General features: G+C 35.0%; 1 non-coding gene across 1 annotated transcript; it reads left to right on the top strand.

Annotated features, from left to right (window-relative positions):
* Positions 1 to 5,211: 5,211 nt before the first annotated feature.
* On the top strand, positions 5,212 to 5,318 carry LOC128032163 (small nucleolar RNA R71). Its single transcript, XR_008188292.1, has one exon. It is a non-coding gene; the product is annotated as a small nucleolar RNA R71 (small nucleolar RNA).
* The last annotated feature ends 7,334 nt before the right edge of the window (positions 5,319 to 12,652 follow it).

Here is a 12,652-nt window from a genome sequence, read left to right as displayed (position 1 = left end):
AAATATTTCAGCAATTAAAGCTATAGCAGATTTCTTCTGAATATACCTAGGTCATATCTCTCCTAAAGTCAGTTTTTTATTCACATTTATTCAATTTCCAGCACAAATTTTTTCTGGGGAATTCATATTGTTACATGATTTTATACTTGACAACCTCAATGGAGCATACACTAGACTGCTATGTATTATATCATGTCACAATTTGAATATAAATCTCTTATGAAACAAAAGATTTTAACTAAAAAGATGGATGAAGCAAACAACTACCTTCTTAGCAATTTAGCCTAAATTCAGTGGAGTGTCCCTAAAATATATACTTTTTAAAAACAAACACTCATATCAAAACTTATTTTTCTTATCAACAATATAATAGAGTAAACAAAATATTCTTGACCTACTCAATGATTCAAACATTGGAGTATTCATATTATTTTACCATGACATAAATTATACACTATTACTATATTGAATTTAAGTCAAGAAGTCCTAAATTTATTCAAAGAATGTTACTATAGCTTAATTTCATTTATATTTCAATTATTCTACTTTTAGAGATTCATTTTCAACAACTGTCCTATGCTAAACATGCCTAAACAACTATCACAATATTTTCTAAGGTTACAAAAAGAGTTAATATCCTCATTCAACATCATTGATAACCATATACTCACATAATCGGTAGTCTATATGCACAACATACCCCTAAACCTAATGGATGCGTTGTCTTATATGCATAAACATGAAAGAATTAAATAAATAAAAGCTACATGAATGCAATATACAAATATGAACTAAAATGAATGAAAATTATCAAAATAAAAGCTTGGATGGGAAGAATGTTACTTTACTTGGGTTGTGTAGATTTCCTTGCAGGTCTTTTTTAATGTTGCGGCCTGTCCTAGTCACCACTATTAGCTCAAACGGTTTTACCAATAGCCTTCTTCAATATTCTTCTCTTAAGCTAGTTGATGGGTACCCCTTCCTCATCATCTTCAGTATCTGACTTTGTGAGTTCATCAATTAGTTGATGAACTAGATGTTCCTAGGTAGTTATAGGGGCCTTGGATTGTGGTGCAGGTATAATAGTCTAAGTGGTATCCATTCCATCATTATCAGATTCAATGTGGGCATATTTTGTCCGGGCTTCATCTCTCTCTGGTTCTTGGTTGTGTGTGGGAGCAATAGTGGGTTCTTCATCTTCTTCTTCAGGATTCAATAGTACTTCCTTCAGAAAAATAGGAAATGGTGGCATTAGGCGTTAGAAGTTCTTTTGCAGGGATTTACAAATGACAATATCACGTTGGAAGGTACAAAATATGGCCTTCGCCTCTTGAGCTTTGCCAAAGTTAGTGACAAGAATTTTCTAATGTTTTTCCGACTCATAAAATTATTATTTCAAACCCTCTACAACTTCAATCATTTGCCGCTCAAAATCAGTGTGAGAAGCCTAGGGGATAGCAGAAGTAGTCCTAGAAGGAAAAGACGAAGGTGTGCCAATTTGCCTTGGTATTTCCTCGCCAGCCAATTTATGTGTAATGGGCTTAGTAATAGCCCTTTTGTTCAAAAGGTGGACTTCATTTGGTGATAGGGGAACCTTGATTCTTTTGCAAAGTTCAATGATCAGTGAGGGGAAATTTAAGGTGCTAGCATTCTTTTGGGCACAACGATGAATCCCACAAAAGATAATGTTTCCAACATTAATCTTTCGGCCCACCATTATGGAGTGAAGAAGCAATAATCAATCCTTTGAGATTACAGGATTATGTGTAGAAGGAATGAGATGGGTTTTCAAGAAATGGTACCAAATCTTGCATTGAGGCTTCAATAAAACTCTATCGACGGTGTAATTGTCATTTCTTGAAACTGACCATTGTGTACCTTCCACAGAAACATCAGTGAGAACTTGGGTTAAGCGCTCTAGGGACATTATCTTCACAAAGTCAGCATACTCGTCAAGACCTTAAGACAATCCATATTTGGCATTGATGGAGTCCTCATCAAATAAAATTGATGTGCCATGCACATATACAAATGCATTGTTTGGAGAACTAATATAGGCATAAAACTCTTTCACTAACTTTGGGAAGATATCGTCAGGATAGAGAAAGAAGATTCCCTATCCATGCTTTTCGACAACTGATGAGATGGCCTCTGTATACCCTATGAAAGGAGCATCCTAAAAAAGAAATATTTTTTCCTTGCAAAATGGTCTCTTGGAGATATTTCTATGGTATTTATCTTCAGCATGTTTACTGAAGAAGGTGTGTGGAAAGGCAGATGTCGAAGCAAAAGTTGTTTGGGAAGTCATTGAAGAAAATATAGAAAGCTTAAAAATGAAAAAGGCTATATTTTGTCGTGGTTATGACTGAAATAATGGGTAAAAATAGAAAAGAAAACGAGATGAAAGATGGGAAGAAACCGAATTGGCTAGGTTAAAATGTGGGAGAGAAAAAATTGTGACATCTGAGATAAGATTGGCCTTAATCAGGGTCTGACAAGGCAAAACAATTGGCATTTAGCGAGAAAAGAAAATGTATTTAGCGCAAATTTGTAAAATTAAAAGAATTGGGGTAATGGCTTCAATTTGTATGTACTCTGGCCCAAAAAGAAACTTGTAACGAGAGAAAATAAACAATTAAGTAAATTTATTGGGTAACAAAGAAGAAAAAGTAAAAATAAAATAGACGAAGAAAATTTTTGTAAGAAAACAATATTAAGTATTTTAAAGAGAAATAATTTTTTTGTCAGGAGTTATAGGTGCTCCAAAATAATGTTTAGGTGTTGACCATTGAATTTGAAAGTGGATCCTATTTTTCCATCTTTAACATCAACAGCTCCATGAGGGTATATCCGCTCGACTCCGAATGGTCCAGACCATCTCGACTTTAATTTGCCGTGGAATAGTTTAAGTTTGGAGTTGAAGAGAAAGACTTCTTGTCCAGGTACAAATTACCGTGGAAAAATATTCTTTTCATACCATCGCTTTTTCTTTTCTTTGTATAGTCTAGCATTCCCATAAGCTTGAGCTCAAAATTCATCCATCTCATTAAGCTCTAGTAAGCGATGAGTTGCAGCAGCACCCCAGGCCATGTTTAGTTTCTTGATTGCCTAAAATGCTTTCTGTTCTAGCTCAAGTGGAAAATGACATGGTTCACCATAGATAAGCTTGAAAGGTGACATTCCCAACAGTGTCTTGAAAGCTGTGCAGTAAGCCTACAAGGCTTCAACCAACCTTGCTGACCAATCCTTGCAGTTGGGATTGACAACTTTCTCCAGAATTTGCTTGATTTTTCTATTGGAAATTTTAGGTTGTCCATTTGTCTTTGGGTGATACGTCGTGGAAACTTTATGTTTAACCCCATATATGTTTAGAGCGTTGGAAACTAGTCTGCAGTCAAAATGTGAACCTTCATCACTAATTAAAGCATGAGGGGTACCAAACCTGGTAAAAATATTTGTATGCAGGAATCTCAGAAATGATTTAGCATTATTTGCAGGTAAAGCCACAGCATCAAAACATTTGAAGACATAATCCACAGCGACAAGAATGTATATATTGCCCTAGGATGGTGGAAATGGACCCATGAAATCAATCCCCTATACATCAAATAATTCCACCTCTAAAATATTTTGTAGTGGCATTTTGTGTCTCCTTGATAGTTACCAGTTCTTTGACAGCGATCACTGCTTTGACAGAACTCATGAGCATCTTTAAACATGATGTGCCAATAAAAACCAAATTGGAGAACCTTTGCAGTAGTTCGCATGCTTCCAAAATGTCCGCCATAAGGTGCAGAATGACATTGATGCAGGATACTTTGAATTTCATCATCTAAAATACATTTTTGAATTACTTAATCTGCACACTGCTTGAGTAGAAGTGGGTCATCCCAGTAATATTACTTGACATCGTGAAAGAATTTCCTTTGTCCTTGATGATTGAGCACAGGTGGTAGCAACCCACTGACTAGAAAGTTAACAATATCAGCATACCATGCCAATGCCATAACCAACAATAATTACTCATCAAGGAATTCATCTTTAATCATTTGACTATCACCATAACTATTCCCTGCTTCCAGTCATGACAAGTGATCAGCCACAAACTATGGCTTTGGTGCCCACTAAATAAGCTCTAAAGTTTTCAAAGGTAAATACCACTGATAACAATTCTTTCTCCGTGGTGATATAATTGAGTTGTGAATCTATTTAATATCTGATCTATAAAAGGTAGAGGGAAATGGTCCTTCTTTGTTACTTTTTTGAGCATTCGAGAATCTATATAAACTCTCCAACCTGTGATAGTACACGTGGGAATGAGTTCGTTGTTATCATTGCTAACTATAGTGACCCCTCCTTTCAGGAACTTCTGAACTTTCCTTCTTGGTTAAGGCATCATTCACAACTCCTGGCAGTTGAGTTGTCACTTAAGAGTGTTATGGCCTTACATTGTTCCTTTCCTTGAGATCGAGAACTTATTGTGTCACTAGGCCATGCTCCTAGTTGTCTTGAACTTAATGAAGTGGCAATTTGTCCCACTTGATTCTCCAGAGCTTTTAAGGAAGTAGCCTGGCTCTGAATAATTACATCGTTCTTAGCCATATAGTCCTTTAATTAAGCTTCCATAGTTGTTGTTGAAGATGATGAACTTTGTTGCACATTTTTTCGCGACATTGGTTGACTGTATCCAGGTGGTACACCAGCCACATTCTGTCAATTACCATTGTTGGCATTTCCCATTCCTTGATTGCTCCAGCTAAAATTGGATGTTGTTTCCACTCTGGATTGTATGTGTTGAATTAGGGATTGTTGTTGATACGATTAAAGTTCCCCATGTAATACGTAGAGGCTAGATTGGATAGGCATTCATCAGAAATAGAATCTTTTCCACGATATACGCATGCTAGTTCTGCAACCTTCATCTCTTACACTCCAAAAGGTCTTTTCAGAGTTTTAATCATATTTGTTAAAGATGATACTTGAGCTGTTAAATATGTAATTGCATCAAGTTCCATTGCTCCAAAAACTCTTCTACTAGTACCATCTCTGGTAGTGGGGTACTGATAATCATTGTTTGTTGTTATTTCCAGAATTTTGTATGCTTCATTGTAGGATTTTTCAAGCAATATCCCATTAACAGATGCATCCACTACCATTCACGTATGAGCATTTAATCCATTGTAGAACATTTTCATCTGTGTCCAATGTTGAAAACCATGCATCGGGCATTTTCTAATTAGTTGCCTGAAACGTTCCTATGCTTCATATAATGTTTCATCTTTCGACTGCATAAACGATGTATTGTGGTTCCTAAGCTTGGTATTCATGTTGGGAAGATTGTACCTAAGTAGAAATCTCTGACATAGTTCATTCTAAGATGCCATCTATCTAATCATAACACATTCAACCATGATCTGGCACGAACTCGCAATGAATAAGGAAAAAAATTAATCTAAAGGCATCTTGAGGGGCACCCTGCAGCCTGAGTGAGTCACTGACTTCAAGAAAAAGTCTCAAGTGCATTTGGATCTTCAGTAGGTAAACCACTAAACTGCCCTACCATTTGCAGCATCTGAAATATTATTGGTTTTAATTCAAAGTTTTAAGCTTGAATATGTGGCCTAATAATTTATGGATTTAGATCATCCAAAATAGGCACTAAATGTTCTCTGATGGGTTTGTCTCCGTCATCTATGATTCGAGAAATATCAACATTTCTTTCATTCTAAAATAGTTTATATTTTCTGATTGCATCATTTCTAATTCTCTCCATTTCTCTTAACTCTTTTCTTCTTCGCCTTCATGTTGTTTCAATTTCAAGATCAAAATAATGTTCTGTATCCTCTTGAGTACTTCTTCTCATACACTAATACAAACCTAAAAAATAAAATAAAATACTAATTAATTACTCTAACAAAATTTACAGGAATAATAACAAATCAACTTGTCACCAATATTACTGATCCCCGGCAACAGTGGCAGAAACTTATTGCGTGTAAATAACTAATGCAATTGTGCAAGTGCATCATTTAAGCAACAAAGTGATAAGTAAGTATCATCTCCATAGGGATCAAAAATTGGTAAGAAAATGAGTAAGTTATAATAATCTTATTGACTATACTCAATAACATAAAATGCTCTTAAGTTGAATAAGATGTTAACATAATGAATTAATGAAATCAAAAGCTAAAAACAAAGAATTGATATGAAAAGTAAAATGCTGTAGCAAATTGCAGAGAAAAGCAAGAGTGTTTCTATTGTTGAATGAATCAGGCTGAAATTTTTCAGGTGAAATGTTCATATAAAAATAATGCCATGGCAAAATATTGTCTAATCAAATGCTCAGAGAGTCACTACTGTAACTTGCCTCTTTTGATAGCTAGATCTTAAGCTAGAAATCTGACTTACTGTATGTCTACAGAACTCTAGATTAATAACTACAATGAACATTTTTCTCTGTACAAATAACAACATCTATATCTAGAGTGCTATGAATATTTTGTCGAGTATTCACTTGCATCAACTGAGTCAAGATCCAGGATATTTAACCTATTCAGAATTAAAACTACATCTAAGAACACTTCACACAATCAACTATGTTTACATCTTCCATGCATGTATTTGAAATAAGCATACATCGAATGAAACAGTGACATAGATAATCTCAAATCATGGGCATTAAAGATGATAAAACATTCACCCAAATAACTCCAACCCAGAAAAGATTTAGTTCATGGGTGGAAAACTTAACATCAAAATAAAATCATTCATCCATATTCTCAAATAACTTTGAATAATAAAAATCAAGAAAATAAAGGCAAAAATGCAGGAATTCTCACCATAGTACAACTTCTCTTCGATCTTCATATTGTACATGAATCCAGGATAGATATCTCTCCCCCTTCTTCACATCTTTATTCTACTCTGTTTAGCTGCTACCCTTTCTTTCTCTGGAATTCTCCAATAATCAGAAAATTTGTTGTCACCGATTTTCTTCTCACACCAATTCTTCTCTCCTTTCCATCTTCTTCTCTCTCCTTCTTTTATTGGGTAGATTGTCCCTTTCAGCACACATTTCTTTCTCCTCTTTTTCAAGGTGGTTTTTCTGGTACATATACAGCTAGTTAAGAATGACGTGGATAGAGTGCTGAGTCATCTTCCTAGAATTTTCATGGCATTTGTGTTGACAATCAATCTCACCATTTGCCATAGTAATGTTTCACTTCCCGTAGTTTCCTTTTGCATCCTCTTCATTATATTCTTCTACCTGCACCTCTGTCCAACCACAACTTTTCCTTCCCCAAGTAGTGAAAGTAATAAATGATGACTATTATAGCGCAATCCAAGCTTTGTTATGCAATGTTCTAAAATTACCTTAAAAATGCAGATGTATTTACTTAATTACAAAAAAGTAATTCAATCTAGAGTTCTAAATTATAACTCTTTTCAAGAGTTATTAGAAGGCAGCAACACATAGGCAAAAATCTTATACGGATTTGAAGTGTCAAGATATCGAGTATCAAGTTGGCAATAAGGTGTTCTTGAAATATTCCCATGGAAATATGTTTTCAGATTTAGAAGAAAGGGTAAATTAAGTCCAAGATATGTTAGACCTTATGAAGTTACCACCAGAACTTAAGCGAATTCATGATGTTTCCATGTATCTATGCTACGGAAGTATCACTCGGATTTGTTGCATGTTGTGCCAGTTGAGGAGATCGAGGTTCGACTTGATTTTACTTAGGAGAAAAAAACCAGTCGAGATTCTAGCTCATGAAGAGAAGGTTCTTCAAAATAAGAGAGTTTCATTAGTTAAGGTTTTGTGGCACAACCACAAGATAGAAGAGGCTACTTGGGAAGCTGAAGAAGTGATGAGACAACAAGATCCATATTTGTTTAGCTCAGGTAATTTCGACGATGAAATTTTTTTAAAGTGGGAGAATTGTAACAACCCAAAATAGGACCAATGAATCTTAGGGGTATTTTATGAATTTTAGCTTATACGTGCTTAAAATTTCGTAAGGTTGGTATTCAATCATGTTTTCGACAATAGCTATTAGGAAATTAAGTCAATTTCTGAAAATGAGTTTTAAATACCTTTAATATTTGAAATAGGATTATTTTGTAGAAGAGGCAAAACTTAGAGCATTTATGTTGTAATTAGACAATTTTTTTAAATTAAACCTTTAGACCCCCATTCCTAGTTTGTTTCATGATAGCTTTTTGCTCCCCATTGCCTTACTTATCGTCCCTTGCTCTCCCTTGCTATTACATTCGATTTTTTATTTCAAAACTATACTATTTTGATTCCCCTCATTCCTAAAGCATTAAACCTTCCTAAATCTTTAAGAAAGCACCTAAAAATCTCACAATTTTCATCATCTTCCTCGACTGTGGGTTTCTCGGATTTGTGTTGAGAACTCTATTAGTTTTAACTGATATCTAGACTTTCAAAACGAATTTATAATTGTTAAATTCCATGTTTTAATTAAAACCCGAAAATTGGATCATTAATGGTTGAATTTGACATTGTTGATGGAAATGTGCTCTATAAGTGTTTTCAGCCTTGTTTTAACTTGATTAGAAGGTTTCTAAAATTACTTTGAATTTTGTTAAGGATTTCTCGTGGTTTAAGGATTTTTCATTAGAATGGCCAAAACTTGTCAAAAAATTTTAATACCTTGAAACGTGTAGTTTTGTATAGTTTAAAGGTTGGGAATTAGTCAGAGATAAATATGTGGATGAATGGAACTTGTTTCATGAGAAAAGATTAAGTGTAGATTGAGATATTTGCATTTTATGTTTGTCATGTTAAAGGGTTCGGTTACATGAAAATGTAGCTTAGGCTTGTGTTTTGGTTAGTTTAAGTGGGTCCTTAGTTGTCATTTGACTGTGTGTATTGCGTGAAGCCTCGGATTCATTAGAGCCTTCTACAAGTTAGAGGAAGAGCTAGTCCGAGCTCTCAATTTTCGGCAAAAATTCATACTCAGTGAGTGTTTGGGATGGCTACTTGTAGATAATTTGTTCTGTAATTGGGAATTTGGATGTAGCCAAAGCCCCTACCCAAAGTTCTGAGTGTAAGCGTTCTAACACCTATGATTGAATGTGAAATATGGTTGCTTGTGAATTTGTGAAATGGTGAAATCATGACATATATGAGATGCTATGATATATGTGCTATAAGCTTGTGATGATCATGGTGACAATAACAATGTGGATATGTTTTCATGGCATATGATGGAGATTATATTGTGCTACTAACATGAATATGCAGTGAACATGTGCGGAAAAGCGGTAAGTAAATATGTGATAATAATGTGTATATTTTGGCCTTGTGACCTTATGAGACTGTTGAATTTAGTTGGCAGGCCATAGGATTGTGAGTATTCACCTTTGCTTGTGATATATGTGGGACGTTGAGGCCCAAGGACAGTTTCGGAGAGATAAGGGAATGTGAACTAACCTCCACCCATCAGGATATGTATGTGCGGTGTTTTGGAGAGTGTTAGCTATATGCTTCACTCATATTCAACTTTTTGAGTCATTATGGTGTAATGGAGATCAACATATCCGATTTGTGGCGATAGAGTCCACTTTATGTTTCATAATCTTAAGAGCTAAATTATCATAAAAGGTGACTGGATGTGATTAAATGTCATTGGTATATGCTGGATTATATGCTTAAGTATTATTGTGACTAATGTGTGAATGAATTCAAGAAAGATGATTAATGTGTAAAATATGCCATAAGAGTAAAAGATGATATGAATATGATGTGTGTCTGTTTCGTTGATGAATGATGACTTGTTTACGTAGTGGTTATTCTAAGCATTCATTGAGCTTGTTAAGCTCACCCATTCTACTTTAACCATTGCATATACATAGTGCCCGTGTGAGTGGTGTGGACTCGAGGGGTGATCCAAGTCAATTGTTTAGCTTCTATTAGTAGGTGTTATATGCTTATTTATGTGTCAGGGAATAAAGGAAATGTGATAGGCCAATGTGGTAGAATTTTATATTGGTTTAGCTAAAACATTTTTGGGATATTTGCATGCTATTTATGTTTGGAGGTTTATGGACTTGAATGTGATGTTTGGACTGGTATTTTGGATTAATGTTTATTTATGTAGGAGAAGGAAGCATGTTGTTTAGAATTCAGTTTTAATGGTTTTAATGTTAATGTATGCTAAGATTTTATAGTTTGGAGCAGAGGTACCGATATTTGTGTTTTAAAAATGGTACCTCTGTATTTTTGTAAGTGCAGGGAAACAAAATATAGATTTGGTATCAATACCCTGGCCTGAGTATTGATACCTGTGGTAAATTTATTGATACCTTGCAAAAGATGCCGATAGTTTTCGACGTTTGGGAATTTTGGTGAGAAACAGAGTGCAAGTTTGGTATCAATTTTTCATGTGGTATTGATAGCCCTTAAAGAAAAGATCGGTACCACTCCTTTAGTATCGATACCTGATAGCTCTTGAAAAGAGATATATTTAAGGCCTCTAGACTTGGTTAATTATTCATACTTGAGTAAATTTAGTTGCATTTTAGGAATTTATATTAGTATTTTTATAACATTGCTCCATAAAGCTTGGATTGTGCTTTCAATGTCACTATATGTTACTTTTACTTGTGGGAGGAAAGGAATTCCATGTTTTTTATAGTAGGTGTAGAAAGTAGGAAAAGAAGTGAATGAGTGAAGTTTTGTCATGACAAAAGGTTGGATAGATTGCAAGCACAAATGTCATGGAAATTCTAGGAAGATACTGACTCAACTGTTAATTTGTGCCACTCTTAGCTAGCTGTATTATGCTAGAAATATCCACCTGATAAAGATGGACAAAAGAGTGTGTGCTTAGAGGGAGACCTGCCTATAAAAAGAAGAAAGAGAAAGAGAGGAAGGAGGTGATTTTTCCTGTCACACAATTTCTCGTGGGAGATCCAGAAATGTAAGGAAAGAGGGTAGTGGCTAAGGAATAGAGCAACAACATAAGGAAGAATGTGAAGAATTCAACCCTGGGCTTCTCAAGATATTGCAGCACTGGAGTTGAGGGCTAGATTGGCGAAAGCTTCCTAAAGTTCTTCCTCCATTATTTTAATTGATTTTTGTGAATCTAACTGTGGAAATATGTTTTTGACTGATACTTTCATTTTGTATTTTAATTTGTAGGTCATTACCTAATCTCACCGAGTTGGGATTACTGGATCAATAAAAACTTTAGTTCCTTTAATGACCAATGCATTATCCTAATTACATTTACTATTTCATTCAGTTTGGGCTATTTTAAAATGTATGCATGCAGTCTCCAGACATAGATGAATGTGTGGTATGTCCATAAACTTGATTTAATTCTAAAAAGGTTAGATGAGTTGGATTGTGATCAAATGATACAAGCGAGTGTTCAATAGAATACTCATAGCACTCTAGAAATAAAGCTATGCTTTGTACAGAGAAAGGAAGAAACAGTGTTGGGTATCCTTCTTAAGGCTTGTAGACATGCAAACCCTTAGGTAGGGTAGCTTGAAGTCTGTATCTCGAAAAAAATAGACTACCTTAGATTTAATCTAAATAGTAGATTGGTTAAGATTTTGCCATGGCATTATGGTGTTGTGAAGAAAGAATCTTACTAATCCTAACATTCCCATTCAACAACGTAGATCCTCTCAACTTTGTCTGCATATCTTTGCCACAGCATTTTAAGTTAGTTATTTGATTTTAATATTGTATACGTGATTATTCCTCTACAAATTGTTATTCTGTTCTGCCACAACTTGCTTCATATAGTTTATAGTAGTAGCTTATCCAAATTAATCCTATCCGATCCCTAAGGAGATGGTCTTACTTACTAACAGTACTTGATTCGATGTGTACACTTGCACAATCGCACATTATATTCAGACAGGACAAGTTTTTGGCATCATTGCCGGGGATCGGCAATTTGGTGAAATTTGGTTTTGTTATTTTCTTATATAATTCCATTAATTTTATTTAAATTTTTTGTTTTAATTTCTACAAGTTTGTTGTTAGTGCATGAGTAGAGCATTCTTGCTAACGAAGAGTATCCTTTTGACTTAAAGATTGAGAGAACTTTGAGAAGAAGGAGACAAGAGTTGCAGGATGTGGCTAGGATTTGAAATGATCCAGGTAGGGAAGATCCATTACATCCGAATGGTCAGGATGTTGTTTTGCCTATCCCTCATGTGATGGATGATAGAGACAGACCCATTCGAGAGCTTGTTGTGCCAATTTTAGATGATTTGAATCTAGGAATAGTCAAACCACACATTCAAGCTCAGCATTTCGAGTTGAAATCAGTAATGTTTCAGGTCTTGCAAATGGTAGGACAATTTAGTGGATTGCCTACTTAAGATCCGTGACTGCGCTTAAGGCTTTTCTTGGAAGTCTGTGACTCATTCAAGCAACAGGGTGTTCCTGAAGGTACCCTGCGACTTAAACTATTTCTATATTCATTAAGAGATTGTGGAAGAGCATGGTTGAATGCTTTGTCGTTAGGGACAGTGGCATCTTGGAACAATCTTTATTAAAGGTTTTTTCTACGGTATAATCCTCCAAATATGAATGCCAGGTTAAGGAATTATTTCACATCTTTTTAGCAATCAAAAGATGAGACATTGTATGAAGCTTGGG

The sequence above is a fragment of the Gossypium raimondii genome, chromosome 8 (genome assembly GCF_025698545.1).
Source record: "Gossypium raimondii isolate GPD5lz chromosome 8, ASM2569854v1, whole genome shotgun sequence".
Taxonomy (NCBI): Eukaryota; Viridiplantae; Streptophyta; class Magnoliopsida; order Malvales; family Malvaceae; genus Gossypium; species Gossypium raimondii.
Note: the sequence above shows the minus strand (reverse complement) of the source record. Positions and strands in the feature narration are given on the sequence as shown.